At 40.9% G+C, this 18,621-nt stretch overlaps 1 protein-coding gene across 1 annotated transcript in view; it reads left to right on the forward strand.

The window, feature by feature from the left end:
* The window catches only part of EML5 (EMAP like 5), a 226,353-nt gene that overhangs the window by 953 nt on the left and 206,779 nt on the right, over window positions 1-18,621 (forward strand). The gene's annotated exons all lie outside the window — the stretch shown is intronic.

The raw sequence follows: 18,621 nt of genomic DNA on the forward strand, positions 1-18,621 counted from the left end.
CTTTATTTACAAGCTGCAATTTGCACTTTTGATATTTGCCATATATTTTAGAATATCCAGATTCTCTAATCAAATATTTGGGACTTTTAAAAGTTATTTTTAGTGGGTGTTGGTTGCTAAGTTACTGCTGATACATATATAAATGGGTGTCCTTAAATAAGGTGGATCACTATTTCAGGAATGAATTAACTTTATGACACATCTACCTTTTAATGTAAGCAAACTTGTTTTTTTAAGACACAAAGCAAGCCATGTTGGCTATTCCATTCCTTTTATCAACTGTTGCTTCTGTGTTGTTGCAAACTATATAGCTATTGCTTAAGTGTATTTACTAAACAGTGATTTGTGGGGAGTTGAACCCTTTATTGCAGAATTCAGATTAAACAAGGCAAACTCAGATTACAGGTGAGTTGGAGATTTGTTTTTGAAGCAGCAATGTATGGTCAATATTTTTAAATTGTTTACAATATTACAGTGCACTGTTTAGTGACTGGGCTCCGAATGGCTTCATATAGAACAAAAGTCTGGGGAATATCCAACTATAACTTTCTTCAAAATATTCTGTGAATTGCCTGAGGGGAAAGTACCCATCACCTGCTATTTTTGCACTTGCTACTGAACAAAACTACAGTATGTCACAGTTTTGTTGAAGTTTTTTTCACTAAACTGAGAATTGTATGGGATTAATAAGGGAAGGCCAATCTTCAGGATGAACTGGACATTTCTCCAAATTAAACACCTAGTTTCCCAGCTCAGGTATTTGTCCTATAACTTGCAATTCGTCTTTAATGCCTCTGTAATTCTCTGTTTAGTGAATTAACCCTCTCTATATGTTACAATCCTATTACCATCATATGCAAATACAACTGGCAAACAGGTTACAGATTGCAATAATCTCTGATGACATTTCTCACACTGGGTATCCACTAAAATGTGAAATGTCAGGAATTTTAAAGTGAATTTCAAATTTTAAGTTAAAATAGCTGAGCTGGAAACATGTCTGACTTGGAGAATTTATCCATTTCAGCTATATTTGCCTAAATTCTAGAATTCCATTTGAATTTATTTTGAATTCTGACATTCCGGTAAATAACCCTGCCACTCTCACTCTCTTATCCAGCATTTGTAATTCTCTACATACTCAGAATAATGTTTCACAGCAGTCCTCTAAAATACATACAAAATATACACAATATACGAATGGCTTCATTATATTTTGTTCACAAAAAAAAAAAAATTGCTTTGGGCCAACTATACATCCCTGGCAGTGAAATGGTTAATGCATGCTGCTTAGGATTCTTTTAAGTTGCTTGTACAATTAGCAGCAGGTGGAAGAGGCTGTAAATTGAGACTATAATCCAGGGAGTGCAGGGCTTCTCTCTAGATAAACACACAGCAGCTGGCCTGCGAGAGGGATCAGCACCCCATCAACACAGAGCTCCAATATATAATGTGTGTGTTGGATTAATATCCAATGGAGGCCATGCTATGCACCCATAACTACACACTGAGTACTGGCAATTGTAAAGTCGAGCTAGTAAATTAAAATGAGTTGAAGAATGTTTTCAGATTAGCTATTTTGGTCTAAAATATTCAGTACATTTTTTTTAATTGAAATAATAAGCCTCTGGGATCTAACGCCTAAGGCAGTGATGGCCGTAGCACTGCAAGTGTCTGAACTACAGTTCTCTTAAATGAAGGATGGAGCATCATGGGAAATGTAGTTCACACACATCTGCAGTACTAAAGTTAACATTGCTGGTATATAGCTACAGGGTATTGGAAAGTGATTTGTATAGTAATTATTTGATAATTGCATTTAGTGTCCTCTACAACTGATGTACATTCTACTACGATTATTATACTAGGTATCGTTTGGGTTGAACAGTATTTTTTGTTGTTGTTTTTTTTTTTGTGTACCAAATAAACCCAGCAGATGACAATCGGGGGTTATTCATCCAGGTCTGAATTTTAGAAAAATAAATCTGAATGGCAATGAGTGAGGCTAAAATAGTCAAGCCATGTCTATATCCCAATCGTCTGTTAAGGCCTCAGTTTTGCCATTTGGAATTCATTTGATGTGAATACAGCATGATAGTTCATATTTACTAAAGAGTTGGCTAGCTGTGCTAGATATGAGTAGTTATGATACATCTCATTAAAGTCCGGGCTGGATTTGCCAATCGGCAGAGTAAGAAGTGTACAGGAGTTCCTTTACAAGAAGGGTTACCCTGTGTACAAATATGCATTTTTGTTTTATTTTGTAATTATTTTTCATTTTCAATTTTTTATTTAAAAAAAAAAAAAAGTGCAGTGGGTGGGACTGAATGAAAGGTTTACTTCCTGGCTGTTTTGGACAGCGAGTGTTTTGGACAAGGGAATAAGTAAGGGACGCTGAGGATTTCAGGATTCAAGCACTTTGGAGGTAAATCTGGCCTAAATTACAGTATCACAATATGTAATTATTAATTGAAATCTGAATTTAAAAATTTAGGGGAAAATAGCCTGGTTATGACTATGGCAGAGTATATGCATATTTCTAAATTCGTATCTTAAGTCTAGATTTTGCAATTCAGTGCTCAGGTCGCTACAATTCACAGTTAAAGTGAGAATTCAATGCAAATGTAAAATTTAAGTTCAAAATAGCCAAACTGGAGAAATCATCGGTTAGCTATGCTTTTAGTTTAGCCTTGCATTTTAATTTCTCTTTGAGTTCTCCGTTTAGTGAGCAACCTTGTGAGTGTTTAATGAACAAGTCTCAAAGTCTTTCCTAATGGAATAATGTAATCCATGAGTTCTGTAGAACTGATGAGTAGTGTGTTTTATTTTTAATTTTTTTAAATTTTTTTTTATTTAATTTTTATTTTGAAAATCTTGCAAATGTAACAATTGATACTTCAATAGCATGGATAACATTGATACTTATATCGTAATGTCTAGTACACGGTTCACGTTCGTTAACAAAATTACATGCAATTGACATAGAAGGGAGGTAGAGAACAAGAATAATACTGGCATTGACTTTCAATTAGAAATTGGTCTGTTTGACTGGTGCGCATGAAGTTACACCATGGTTCCCAGGTGGTCGTGTATATATGGTATTTGCCGGTTAGTGAGAAACTAATTTCTTCCATTGATCTAACGTTTTCTACTTTCTGTACCCAGTCCCTTATGGTAGGTGGAGCTGCCTGTTTCCAGTGGAGGGAGATGAGGTTTTCTGCAGTGAGCATATGTATGTCTAGGGTCCTAATGGCCCTTGGTATGGAGGAAGGCAGTATAAGAAACAGACATGTTTCAGGTGTCTAGGGTATGGTGGTTCCTGTTATGAGGCATAAGAGGTTGGAGATCCGTGACCAGAACTTTTGGATCACCTTGCATGACCACCAGATGTGGGTTGTGTCCCCAGTGGCTTCTAGGCATCTCCAGCACTTATCAGATGTGCCTGGGAATGCTCGTTTGAGTTTGGATGGGGTGTAGTGCCATCTAGCTATCTTCTTATAGTTCCTTTCTTGTGTCGCTAAGTTGGTGGATGATTTGTGTGTCAGCAGGAATATTTTTTTCCAGTCATTGTCTGTGAGGGATAAGTGCAATTCTTGTTCCCAGTGTTTTTTATAGAGTGGGTTGATTGGTTGGCTAGTGTCCTGTAGTAGTGCATACGTGGTTGTGACCCGTTTCTTTTTAAGTGTGCGTTGGGTGCACGTGAGTTTGAATTTGGTAAGTACTCGATGACCTTGTTGGGGGTATTTGTGGGTCCATAGAAAGTGAATAAGTTGGTTGTATTGACATTTTTGAAGGGTCCTGGGGGTTCCCTCCGGTATCAGGGATGCCAGGGGCCTAACTCCCCCGTTGTCAAGGAGGTCTTTTAAAGGTAGGTATGTTGTAGTGTAATATTCTCGGTGTGCCTTTCCCGTTTCACCCGGCTTGAATAGCGGGTTGTGGGACAGTGGATATAGTGGTGAGGGGTATGGTGATATGTCTGCATCATGTCTCACGTGTGACCACATTCTTAGTGTGGGAGTAATGGTTGGGTGTTGTTTGTGCGTAAGGAAGGATTGGCCGGATTTGTGCCATGGTACTGTGTATATGGGGACCGTGTTTTTGTTTGTTTGTTTTGTTGTTTTTTTTTAAAGCCAAATTATCTGAAACCCAAAACTTTTTTTTTCAATTTGTCTAGTTTTGTCTAACATGTTTTTCCATGTCCATTCTTCACATGGAACTTTGTTGAAAGCACTGGTAGTGTTGGTGTCAAAGCGGGTGATTTCCTAAGGTGAATTGTTGGGAATCTACAGGTAAACTAGAGTGCCAGGAAAACAAAGTTGTTTTTCTAGCACTATAGCTCACTATAGTGCCCCCCTCTGTCACTCACCTGAGTCCAGCACCAATGTCCGTTTGCATTGGTTCGGGCTCTGCCTCCGCTCCTCCCCCGCCAACATCAGCTGGTTGGGGAGACCTAATGTGCAATCGTATAAGTGTTTCCCCCATAGGAAAGCATGTATAATTCTGACATAATACATAACATTTTATGTCTCTTTATGCCACTCTCATTAAAGGCATTGTTCATTGATAATCTCTCAATCTCCGTGGACATGTCTGCTAGGAAGGTGGGTGGGGTAATTTATTATAAATGTGATTCAATGTGCTTCCTGGTTAAATTATTTTACTGACACCAAAGGTACCTGATAAAACCATAATCAACCCCAACTCCCCCAGCTTTTCTCCTTGAATAATCTGCTACATTTTGGTGTCTACACGAGTTGGAGACTTTGAATATGTTTGATTATTCGTTGCTGCAATGTTATTGTCTTTCCTTACTTTCTAGACCTTGTACATTATATTATTATCATTACAGATATTAGATTGGCAAGTTTTTTTTGTACGTTGTACATATTTCATGAACTATTCCCTATTTTTTTGATTTTTATTCATTTAATTACTGGGAATCCTTTCGCCAATATCGTGTTTGATGCTCATCTGTGCCATGTAATCCGAGATAGATACTTTGCTATTCAGAGGTTGCTTGTTTTGTTTTTTATATATTTGTTTCTGTGTTTTGTTTCTTTAACGTTGATACAAGCCTTACAAATTAGATTTTGTAATGTATTCTTTATTATTTTTTTTAATTCTTTATTTTTGCGGTCAGCGTTGACCTCTGAGCACATCACAACTGTGGGGCAAAAACAACAATGCTTACATATATGGTGTAACAATCCCATCAATATAATAACGACCTATGTTTTATATTTGTAGTTGCTGCAAGACTCTGCATGCCGAGTGTGTTTGCTATAACCGTGAGTTAGGGGAGCTTGTACAATGCTTTGTGTGCCTGCGTCTTGGCATAGTGAGGTGCTGACTGCGTGTTGCGCATATGGCACCGGTTTGTTGTCAATTATCATAACAAAAGCGTCACAAACCTTGTAACTATGGCCGACTCCGGCCAGGAGGGTATATAAAAAGGCTCTGGGCTTAGGCTGAACGTGGTATTAAACTTGTACGTAAATAAGGGGGCTACTTGACACGTTCATTCTAGCTTGTGGTGGGGGTTAACTAGTAGGTTATGCAAGGCAAATGCTTACGGAGCCAAGGTGCATGATAGACTTAAAGTTAACGTATAACTATAAAGAAATAAACAATATTGCGTTTGGCAGTAGCATCTTCCCTCCTTATGCCTCAAGTAGGCGAGTCAGTAGTCCCCGGTGCAGCCCTTCTGGGCACAAAGGGAACAATTCTCTCCACTGTCCAGGATGGCTGTGTGTTCTTCTGGAAGGTCTCCGTTGGTAGACCCAGGGATTGGAGGAACGGTGTTGCCTCTGAGATATGCAGCAGGAGGTGCGTCTTGTCGTTCCTTTCCGCTATCAATCGGTGCAGGCCCCACTTGTATGGAATGGAGTGTTCTCGCAGGAGCTGTGTAACCGGTCTGAACCTCCTCCGCCATGTGAGGGTACCTCTGGAAAAGTCTCTATAAAAGACCAGGTGTGCTCCCTCAAAGGGTACCGTGGGAGAACCTTTAACAGCGCCCATGAGGACCCCTCTGTCTGAGTCTTTTGCAAACTTGAGCAATACATCCGTAGTAGTCTCTTGGGGTGCCTTGGCCGCCTTTGGCAGATGGAAGCCTGTATCCACCAATAGCTGTTTGGCCTGTTTTGGCGGTAGGAGTGTGGAGATGAGCCTCCTGCAGTAATGGGGCAGTTCAGCATTTGAAATGGTGTCAGGAACACCACGTATTCTCACGTTTCGTGCTTTAACCCTGTCCTCCATGTTTGCCATTTGTGCTGTTAGATCGTCACATTTTCTTTGTAATGAGCTTAAAGCGGCATCTGTGGTAGATTGTGCCAAGTTGGTGCTTTCCATGTGTCCCTCCACTGAAACCACTCGGTTAGTAAGTGAGGTGACTTCTTCCCGGATTAGGGCTATGTCTTCCTGAAACATATCTTTAATATCCTGCCTCAATGCTTGTATATCTGCCTTGGTGGAGGGAGCAGAATCACTCTCCGCCTGGGATGCTCGGGGCACGGAGCGTACCTGGGGTGAGGCAGGAAGCTGATCCTGGTGGCTATCGTCGTCCGACGATGCAGAGGAGTAAGCCCCCGCTGGCGCCATTTTTCGTAATGTATTCTTTACATACATTTGTATGCTTTCTTTTTCAACACACTTTAACCCAAAAATGTGAATATTTACAATGTGTCAATCACATTGCTTTAAAATTCTCCTCCTTTGGAAAGGTGATATAACTGCAATTAAACACTTTGCCTATCTCAGCTGTATGTGGTATGGTGAATCCCAGGCTTGAGAAAGACCCTCTCAAGTCAAAACTTTGCAGGGCCCACTTTTCGTGGAATAAAACATTCTCTCTACAGAAGTCTGGTGTTGTGACATTTTCTTTTATTTGACTTCTGTAGCCTGAGGGACAAAAGGAAAAAGGCCTTATGAGCATGTATCCAGCTACATTTAGCATGCCTATTCTCTCCATCTGGTTTCTAGCTCGTGCATTATAGAGACAGACGCTATTTCTGTTCAGAACCCCTGTGTCATACGATACTGAGGAAATCCGTTCTGCTTGTAAAATTTAATCCATAGCTCTGATTTTTTTATTTTTTTTTCTGCATAAATGATTTTTCTTGCAAGCATAATCCTTTTCCATCTGGACATGATAATCAGGGAGATTGCAAAATATATGATGAAGACAATGTATTTCTCTCTGTCCATCCATTATCTACCCAGCAACAGCCCAACATCAGTACAGACAAATCTCACAGTGTACATGTACAGGGCTATTTATCTAAGTCAGATTTGTTATGAATTCATAGTGGAATACACATTTTAGACTAAAATAGCCAAACTGGAATAGATGACGTTTTGTTTTTTTTCCCCACTTTAGCTATCTTTGCCTTAAAATTTAAATTCACTTGAATTCCTAACAATTCTCAGTTTTGTAAGTAACCCTGACCTTGTTTAACATTGACAAAGGTCTTTTGATGTGTGTTTTAATCCGTAATTACTAAATAACAATATCTTTCTGTCTGAAAAGAACATAATGCTTATATCTAGATGAATATGATGTTTATGTAAATACAGTGTGACTATATAAAAACTGGTGTGTGTGTCAGTGAGAGTATGACATTGTGTGGGTGCGCGACCAGGAAAATAATAAATTCTATTGTGTGTGTGTGTGTGTGTATATATATAATGTGTTTTACCTAAAGTGAACCTGTCAGACAATTTTAAAGAAGGGAGGATCCCCAAAAGTAGGTCTGGTATACAAAAATAGGAATAAAATAATAATGAAGGGCTAACTAATGTATCTACAATAGCTTGGTAGGATAAACAAATATAGTTACACCAGCAGGCTAACTTTGAACAGAGTATCTAAAGTGGAAGGTAAACTTTATTACAATAAATCATAAACAGATACATTTGGGTCCAAAGTTACCAAGCTCGGGAACAGAAGCAGTTGTCTGTAAATGTGGGTAAATTACCCCTGGGTGAACCCTTGACAGTACACTACCTCTGGATACTAAAGGGACACTGTAGGCACCCAGACCACTTCAGCTCTTTAAAGTAACCTGGGTGCTGCGTTCCTTTTGCATTTAGTGCTGCAATGTAAAAACATTGCTGTTCCAGAGTCTAACAGACAGCCACGGGGGTGCTTCCGGAATCCAAACCGACCTTTGGTCAGTTATCTGATGCTGGACGTCCCCACGGACCTCCAGCGTCAGATTTTCTCCATAGGAAAGCATTGAATAATGCTTTCCTATGGGAGGTCTAACACGCATGCGTGGCCATTGTCAAGCATGCGCATTAGTCTCCCCTGCCCCGATGTACCTCGGCACAGGATTCAGGTAAGAAGCTGAAGGGGTTTAAAACCCATCATTCATGCGGGTGGGACCTATTAAACTTATAGTGCAAGGAAAACTCAGTCTCCAGGTAGTGTATTGCTACAGCGACAAAGAGATAAAAAGCCACAGGGGGATAGTTCACTAAATAGTAAACTATGTCATCCGCTGAGAGAAAAAAACTGCCCAGAAATGAGGGTAGAGGGCAGATAGGTTTAGGAATAAGGATAGGCTAGAAGTTAAAAGTAGAATATTAAAAGTGCTCACAACAACTCTATAATAAAGTCTCCTGTCTATCCACTCACTGAACCTAAACCGCTCATAGGGAACACCTTACATTGCGTTCAATGCTAATGAAGTCAAGCAAGAGTCCTGTCTGTCTAACTGCTAAACCTAAATAATGCAACTTCTACGAAACACCTTCATGGGTGTTCTATCTTCTATAGTAAGGTTGAACAGTTGTCTATCAACTGCTGCACCTAAAATACTACAACTCCTAGGCAACACCTTCATGGGTGTTCTATGCAAGAAGCTAATCCAAACTAAGGAGACCGTCCTCCCCTTCAAGTTCTACCAAGACTAGAAGGTAACAGAAAGTAATAAAATAAATAAGTGTCGAGTGCATAGTGCTCAAGAGTGCTCAGATAGTGAGTAGTCAAAATAAACCCTATTTCCAAAATGCTGTGAGTCACTTCCTCTCAGAGAGAGCCGTGCGGGAGAGACCAGGGAAACAGAGAGGAGAGAGGCTGGGTCAGGCCAATATTGCCAACAGAAACCCCCAACAGCCTCAGTCACCACTCTGGACACCAGGGAAGCCACTCGTTAAGGTAGGAAATGGGAGGTGGACTGTCGGTATGTCTATCTGTATGGACCTATGCAGTGTGCGTGTGCGCGCATGGATATGTGTATTAGGCAGTGTGTGCGTATGGATGTATGTAATGGGCAGGGTGTATGTGGATGTATTGGACAGTGTAGGTGTATACTTGATTATACTTATTAGGCAGTGTGTTTATGGATGCATGTACTCAATGTGTATTTTTACTGGTAAGACATTTATTTCCCTAAATGTCCGCTCACTGTGTTTCTCCTAAAATATCTCCAATCTGTCTCTGTTTCCTACATACCTCAACAATCTCTCTACCCTTTGCCTAATTGTATCCTGATCGGTTTCCTTTTCCTAAATTTCTCACAGATGCATCTGCCATCCTTAAACATCTCTCCGGTACCTCTCCTTTCCTTAAATTTCTCTTGTCTCTCAGCACCCCCTAAATATCTTTCCAGTGTCCAGTACTGTTCCATCATTGTTCCCCAGATTTCTCCCTAGTTTCATTACTGTCTATCCAGTTTTAAAGCCGGGTTTAACAAGAACAGGCAAATGGACACTTAGGATATGTTCAGTAAACACTGATTTGAGAAATATCTTAAGATTTAAGTAAAAATTGAGATGGTGACATTATATACATTTTCCATTTTTGTAAATGTTGCAAGTCCTATTTCAACTCGCTGTTTAATAAATAGACAGGGAAGAGTACATGAGAGAAAGTGACAAAAGACCATAACAGAGTTATTCATTAAGGTGAGATTCAAAGGAAATTCAGAGTTAATTTCAAATGTAAGGTCAAAGTAGCCAAATCTGGGTAATGTTTCCAGTTCAATTTTTTGTTTTTTTGCCTTAAATTAGAAATTCACTTTGAATTCCCAACAATTCTCACTTTTTAGTGAATAAGAATATCGAAATAAAGAGAAACAGTCTGGAGCAAATCAGTGGCATAGAGTGAGCAGAGATATCATCATGAACATAGAGACTGCAAGCTTCCTGAAACTGAAACAGAGAAGAAAGATGGGATAAACGCTAATGAGAGAGATTGGGCACTGTGGAGGAAAGGGACAGCTTACCAGACCTAATTGGAAACCAAATGGCAGCAATTTCACTGCAGTCATAATTCAACTGCTTTTGCTTAAACTGTGCAGATTGGTTTGCAATTCAGAATTTAGTGACTAAATGTTCTCACATTCATGAGAGGGGCAGAAAAATTGATCTTTTGCATAGGGCTGCAGGAATTCTTGCATCAGCCTGGACACCCATAAATCCTCAAAACAAACACTCAAAACACCATAACCACTACAGTAATGCTGTAGTGGTTATAATGCTAGCATTACCCTGATGAACCCCTATTGTGTATGTCTAACCATTTTAGACTGGTTTGACTTCTTCTTACTTAGGCTCTGCCAGGCGCTGCTCCCTACCTCCACTACAAATGAAGGAAAGCCAAAAGCTCTTACTTAAGAGCTTCTCATATTGCTTCTGAGCTTAAGTCCTACAATGCACAGCTAGCTCATTGTTTGAGAGTGTCTAGCCCAGTGGACCCAGGGTAAGCAGTCAAGCCATTCTAAAACGGTTTGATTACTTACAATGGTGTGGTTGTCAGGGCACACCTGGCACCATAACCACTACAACATGATGCAGTGGTTTCTGTCACTTGGCATGTTCCTTTTTAATACAAGGTTGATTTGTGCGTAAGCAAGATAAACAGGAACTGCAAATGTACAGAACTAGATGGCTTGGATTAGACTAGAGCAGAATAGAAAAATAAATCTGGCAATACGAGGACAAGCAGGCACAGCATAAAAGCAGAGTCTGTTGGTGTTCAAGCAAGGCAGTCCAGCACTTGGGACAATTGGGAAATTGACTTGAGCAGGCCCTGGATTCAAACAGTCTGCCCTGTACCCTGGCTGGTTGCCTCTGCGAAGGACCTCTTCCTAGCTGGAACAGGGGAAACCCTCAGACCTTCTGCCCCAGTCGCCGTGGCTTGACTGGGATTCTCCTGGAGCCTCTCCGTCCTGCAGCAGGATAGTGGACTAGCTCTTTTCCCTCCCAGGGACTGGACGACACACAGTCCTGGGAGCTCTAGTCCTTACAAGGACTTTCCCCGCCGAATCCTCCACAAGCTAGAACATGGGTTGAGCAGTGATTATAGCCCTTCCCCTCCCAGGAACTAGTTTTGGGAGTACAACTAGTTTAATGCATCCAAACACAGCCCTTTTATACACAGACCCCAGCAAGGGGTCTCCGTTGTCTTCACCACAAGCCCCTCCCAAGGAATCTCTGGACCTGAGAGATAATTGTGTTAAAGACCGGTAAGCTAATTATCTCCCAGGAACAGAGAGGCAACCGTAAAAATATAAAACATAAATACTGAAAAACATTATAAAATTACAACACAAATGATACATTCCCAAATAGCCCTGATCTGAGCACCGAACTTCTCCAATTAGCGCTCAGATCCATGCAGTGTAGGGGAAACGTTATCGTGTTAAAGTTCTGACTGGACGCACACGTGGTCCTATGCCCAAAATTGTTCCAGGGTATTTAATGCTTTTGCCGGTCCACTTTCGGGAGCTCCTGCGGCCGCAATACGGGGTGCTCCGCCTGGCTCTTAGGTACCAATTTCAAAGTGGTTCAAAACCGCGAACCAAGTTGTCCAGCAACCGTACGGTCAACTCATGCTGAAAAGAGTTCCATAACATTCGCGGCTAAGTCCCGCTGAGGTGACTGGGAACCCACAAAGTCCTCATGCTGAAATAAGTTCCATAGCAGTCGCGGCTAAATAATACTGGGACTATTCGTGGGTTTGGTTCATGCGAACAGCTGCCAGTTGGCCAGCGTTCGGTTCCATTCGCATGAAGGGAAAGGGCCAAACCAGGGGCACCCAGGGAAAGCTGTTAATGGGCAGAGTAACTCCCAAACAGTGTCCCAGATCTGGACTTTAGTCCGGGGGCAGGAGGCCGGCTTCTACACTCCTCCAGGAGTCTGTGGCAAACGTACGTGGGAAGGAGCATTTGTCACACAGTCTACATTACATCCATAAGTCAGGAAGTTTAAATGGAGTAGTGAAGTGGAAATTCAGAGACTTAATGAGGTAAATTGTTACGTCTGGCAAAGCTCACAAGACAGGTAGTGTGTAAAAGGAAGTCTAGGTCAAGCACAGAAGTGACATGCATTGTGCTCAGTCATGTGCACAAGCACGAGTCCTCTGTGTTCAGGCATGATTTAGAAGGATGGTGTTTTTTATAGCAGGTGGCAAACACTGACTGCTAGAGCACTCATTACAAATTGCCCCTAGTGTAAGATAATTCCCATGAGAACAAAAACAGGACCTGACCTAAAGTTAGCTGGGAATATAATCTTACTATTGTGATGACAACGAAGCGATAGATCACATTAGAACATCTTTGAGAATATCGCATAGGAAGCACAGTGTGCATTTTAGGAGCACTTGAGTTATGAGTCCTACAAATATATTCACTAAACTGTGAATTGTCTGGAATTTAGGGCAATATAGCCAACTTTCACAAATTCTTCCCAAAAATAGTCCAGTATATTTTCAGGCTGAAATTTTTGAAATCCACTTAAAATTCAAATAATTCACATATCTTGCTAAATGTGAAAAATTGGGTAGGTAAAATCATCTCTTCCAATTTTTAATTTACAAATAAGCGAAACCAGAGTAATTTAGGCCAAATTGGCCACACTAAAAACTGAAAAACGTTTCATGGTCTGTCGGGCACAAGATAAATTCAACATGATGGAACTTTGTGCTTGGTGACAGTGCTACGAGAGTGCAGCACTCAGTTCCCCATATCTGAGCTGGACTTTTGGTTCTCCTTAGTTGAGCTACTTGGGGTAAACATTCCATAAAGGAATTTCCATTGACCTCCTCATGATCTCCTTAGGTCAATGGATTACAATTGTAAATGTCAAAACAGTGGGTTTGTGTGTATCTAAACTTAGAGGAAATTATTGTATTCAAATCTATTCTGGCTAAAAAGTAATTTTTAAAACTGACTTGTAAAGTTTTTGGTTTCCAGTTCACTTCAATTAACTATTTAGTGGATAGTCCCTCATTTGTTGAAATGTAATTATTAATCTTTGTATATGTCTGCAGAAAATAAAAAGTTACACACCTAGTGTTATTTACTCAATATGATGGAATATAGTGGCTTGTACTATTATTATTATTATTATATTTTTATGGGTTAGGTAGGCTCTTACCTCTGCATCTATGAAGGGCAAAGTCCAAAAACCAGAAGCTATTTTGTAGTCCTTTTTTTGATTCTTTTTTTTTTAATGCTAGAAGAGGATTACATCTATATTTTTGGAAAAGAAAAAAACTGTTTTCTAGATATACAAACTAGTGTTTGGAAGTAGAGAAGATGGGTGATTTGAGAGTTTCAGGATTATTCACTAGAGCATTTAAAATTATGGTCAAAACTAGAAAAAAAAAATCTCAAAGTCCGCTATGCTCAGTTCAACTACAGTTCAGTTACTCTGGCCGTTTAAAATACACTTTGAACACACTTTAAAGTCCCACTTTAGTAAATAATACTTTTTATTGTTTGTCTTTGGCAGTACTTGCTGAATATGAGTGATTGTGAATTTTGTGTTTGGTAGGACCTACTGAATATGGGTGATTTTATATAGGGTTATGCACTAAACTTAGAATTCATACTGAATACAAAGTGAATTTCCAATTTAAGGTCAAAGTAGCGGAACCGCCGGCATAGATGACTTAGAGAATTTTCCCACTTTGTAAACAACAAAGGTGTGGTGTGCAAAAAAAGTGCTTAAATACTTAGACACAAATTAGCAGCTCAGAAACATGAGTGTGGGATTAACCATACTCCCCTGACCAAAATAAAAAAAATAATATACATATAAATGAAAAACACCTATATAAAATGGAGTGCTAGAACTGGGTATCTTGCCATTTAATAGCAGTGATACATAGGCAGGAGAGCAGCATGTGCAAAAACACAATAGACCACATATAATACAGATGGTACAAGTGAAGTATAGCTAGGTTCACTCACATGAAGCAGAGCCTGGTAACATTAAAGGGACACTCCAGGCACCCAGACCACTTCTGCTCATTGGAGTGGTCTGGGTGCCAACTCCCACTATTCTTAACCCTGCAAGTGTAATTATTGCAGTTTTTTATGAACTGCAATAATTACCTTGTAGGGTTAACTCCACCTCTAGTGGCTGTCTACTAGACAGCCACTAGAGGTCACTTCCTGACACAGCACAGATTATCTGTGCTAGAGCGTCGCTGGAAGTCCTCACGCTGTTGGAGGACCTCCAGCGTCGCTCATTTTCTCATAGGAAAGGATTGAAATTATTTTTCAAAGCTTTCCTATGGGGAGCGCTTGTCAGGGTTCTCACCTGTGAGACAGACGGCCAGACGTGGTCGCCCCTGGAATTCCCAACAGGGGACTTGAACCGGGGAACTTATCTATCCTAGTCCTGCTTTCTGCCTCTGAGCCACAGCAGCTTTACCAGAGACTACTGATTCCGGTCTTGTTCATCCTGGCATGGCTACTACACCGGGGGCTGCACCTTGACTTGTCTGTGTCTCACCTGACTCTGATCGATCATCAGCAGGGTATTTAAACCCAGCCTCGCCCTGTGCTCAGGGTCAAGTCTTTGATCTAGTGTTGCTGTGTCGTACCAGTGTTCCAGTTTATCTGCTTCGTTTATTTGACCTCGGCTTGTGACTACGTTTATTCTGACCTCTGGCATCCCTTGACTTCGGCTACTCCTCGTTGTTCCTGACCTCTGGCATCCTTTGACCTCGGCTATCCCTCGACTATCCTGCTGGTTCTGTCCTTGCCTGTCCTGCGTATTTGGTACTGCATCCTGCACAGCCCCCGTGCACAGACCCACAGGCCAGGTGAATTCTTACCTGACCACCTCGGCCTGTGGCTATCTGCAAGGGTGAGCAACATATCTGCGCTACAGACTCCCAACTCAGGTAAGACCCTGACAGCGCTAATGCACATGTGCAACATTGCTGCGCATGCGCATTAGGTCTCCTCGGCCGGTGGGCGGGATCCGTCTCGCCCACCGGCCGACGCAGTCAGAAGGAGGAGTGGCACGGAGGAGGAGACATCGATGAGGGACATCGTCGCTGCCTCAGGTAAATGACTAACTGAAGGGGTTTTCACCCCTTCAGTAACCGGGGATTGGGGGGTGGGAGGGAGAGGGTACCTCCGGTGCCAGGAAAGCGGATTGTTTTCCAGGCACTGGAGTTTTCCTTTAAGGCTCAATAATCGCACAGGTTTGCTTTTACAGGTAGACACATCTTACTTATGAAACACCACACTTAAAAGGGAGAAGAAAAAAATGGCAGTCATAGTGCACCTGGATAACAGATAACTAAATCCTGGATCTAGGTATGTAAGCTTGATGTCACTTATGGGGTGACACTGCCCATAACTGTCTACCAGTGGATGAATGTGCTGGATACTGCTAAAATATGCTATGAAAAAGTAATAAAACATAGAACAATATTTATTAATACTCGCATATAAAAACAACAAAACTGCAGCAACGGGAACAATTAAAGTGCCAAAATGCGTTTCGCCAATAATCTAGGCTTCTTAAGCATATTCTTTGTTTCTTGAGAAAGGTGTTGCTGCTCCGAAATGTGCGTAGAGATGATGGCACTGAATTTTTAACTTCGCTTTGCTCTGTGGTTATCCCATGCCTCATTAGGGGTAATGCTAGCTAGCTACTAGGGACTCTCAAAGCAGTATAGCGGTGGCTTCTAGGTAGGATCTAAGAATGTTTTATCCTTATTCTGGACAGCCTGTTTATCTATACAATTTTAGAATTACAGGGAGTGCAGAATTATTAGGCAAATTAGTATTTTGACCACATCATCCTCTTTATGCATGTTGTCTTACTCCAAGCTGTATAGGCTCGAAAGCCTACTACCAATTAAGCATATTAGGTGATGTGCATCTCTGTAATGAGAAGGGGTGTGGTCTAATGACATCAACACCCTATATCAGGTGTGCATAATTATTAGGCAACTTCCTTTCCTTTGGCAAAATGGGTCAAAAGAAGGACTTGACAGGCTCAGAAAAGTCAAAAATAGTGAGATATCTTGCAGAGGGATGCAGCACTCTTAAAATTGCAAAGCTTCTGAAGCGTGATCATCGAACAATCAAGCGTTTCATTCAAAATAGTCAACAGGGTCGCAAGAAGCGTGTGGAGAAACCAAGGCGCAAAATAACTGCCCATGAACTGAGAAAAGTCAAGCGTGCAGCTGCCAAGATGCCACTTGCCACCAGTTTGGCCATATTTCAGAGCTGCAACATCACTGGAGTGCCCAAAAGCACAAGGTGTGCAATACTCAGAGACATGGCCAAGGTAAGAAAGGCTGAAAGACGACCACCACTGAACAAGACACACAAGCTGAAACGTCAAGACTGGGCCAAGAAATCTCAAGACTGATTTTTCTAAGGTTTTATGGACTGATGAAATGAGAGTGAGTCTTGATGGGCCAGATGGATGGGCCCGTGCCTGGATTGGAAAAGGGCAGAGAGCTCCAGTCCGACTCAGACGCCAGCAAGGTGGAGGTGGAGTACTGGTTTGGGCTGGTATCATCAAAGATGAGCTTGTGGGGCCTTTTCGGGTTGAGGATGGAGTCAAGCTCAACTCCCAGTCCTACTGCCAGTTTCTGGAAGGCACCTTCTTCAAGCAGTGGTACAGGAAGAAGTCTGCATCCTTCAAGAAAAACATGATTTTCATGCAGGACAATGCTCCATCACACGCGTCCAAGTACTCCACAGCGTGGCTGGCAAGATCTGAACCCCATTGAGAACCTGTGGTCCATCATCAAATGTGAGATTTACAAGGAGGGAAAACAGTACACCTCTCTGAACAGTGTCTGGGAGGCTGTGGTTGCTTCTGCACGCAATGTTGATGGTGAACAGATCAAAACACTGACAGAATCCATGGATGGCAGGCTTTTGAGTGTCCTTGCAAATAAAGGTGGCTATATTGGTCACTGATTTGTTTTTGTTTTGTTTTTGAATGTCAGAAATGTATATTTGTGAATGTTGAGATGTTATATTGGTTTCACTGGTAAAAATAAATAATTGAAATGGGTATATATTTGTTTTTTGTTAAGTTGCCTAATAATTATGCACAGTAATAGTCACCTGCACACACAGATATCCCCCTAAAATAGCTAAAACTAAAAACAAACTAAAAACTACTTCCAAAAATATTCAGCTTTGATATTGAGTTTTTTGGGTTCATTGAGAACATGGTTGTTGTTCAATAATAAAATTAATCCTCAAAAATACAACTTGCCTAATAATTCTGCACTCCCTGTATATATATTCATATAAAAGACAGAGCTCTGTAGAGATTTACTTTTCTTAGATCACCTGTAGAGCGAAATTTTGATTTAACATGTTTCTAATAAGCTCCAGTTGTACATATGTTAAGCCTTAGAAGCAAATGTCCACATATTAGACTGTTAAAGGAGAACTATAGGATCAGGAACACAAACATATATTTCTGACCCTATAGTGTTAAAACGCCCATCTAGCACCCCTGGCTCTCTCTTGCCTCACTAAATATAGTAAAATCGTACTTGTATTTAAGCCTGAAGCTGCTGGCTCTACCCCAGTCAGCCTCAGAATAGCAAGCTGTCTGCTGACATCATCACAACTGTTGTTCTGAGCCAATCGCAATGTTTCCCCACAGGATTGGCTGAGAAGGAAGCAGATCTGGGGCAGAGCCAGCACAAGTCAAACACAGCCCTCATAGAGATTAATTGAATTAATGAATATCTATGAGGAAAGTTTGTTGTCTGCATGCAGAGGGAGTAGATACTGATATGTTGTTATGCACACTAGGCAAGACTGAGATAGGAAGCAGCTCTAGCACCCATCTGAGGAGTGGCCAGTGAAGTTATCACTAGGCTGTAATGTAAACACTGCATTTTCTCTGAAAATGTGTACAGCAAAAAGCCTGAAGGGTATGATTCTACTCAAATGCAATAAGCTGTAGTTCTGGTTCTGGTGACTATAGTGTCCCTTTAAGTGCTTCTTTCTAACTTTTAAATCTCTCTAAAAGATGAAAAATATTGGCGGTGAGTACTACTAGAGACAATTTTTTCTTACTTTTTTGAAGTCTATCTAATTATTCTGATTTAAAATTTTATAGCATGACAGGAGGCTTCATATTTGCTTAAGTCTCTCTTTACTAGAACTCCACAGCAGCACATTAACAGAGAGATAAACACCAAAGACAAAAACATAAGGTATCTATATAAGGCTCCTCCCAAGCCACCATTTCCTCTTTCTTTGCTGCTCCGCAGAACAGTACAGGTCAGAGTACCACTGCCTCCTGTTTTATATGGGTGGCTGTGTGTTTAATTACTATATTCTTAGTGTATTCCTTCTATACCTTTATTACGGTTTTCCTTATTTC

The sequence above is a fragment of the Pelobates fuscus genome, chromosome 13 (assembly GCF_036172605.1).
Source record: "Pelobates fuscus isolate aPelFus1 chromosome 13, aPelFus1.pri, whole genome shotgun sequence".
Lineage (NCBI taxonomy): Eukaryota > Metazoa > Chordata > Amphibia > Anura > Pelobatidae > Pelobates > Pelobates fuscus.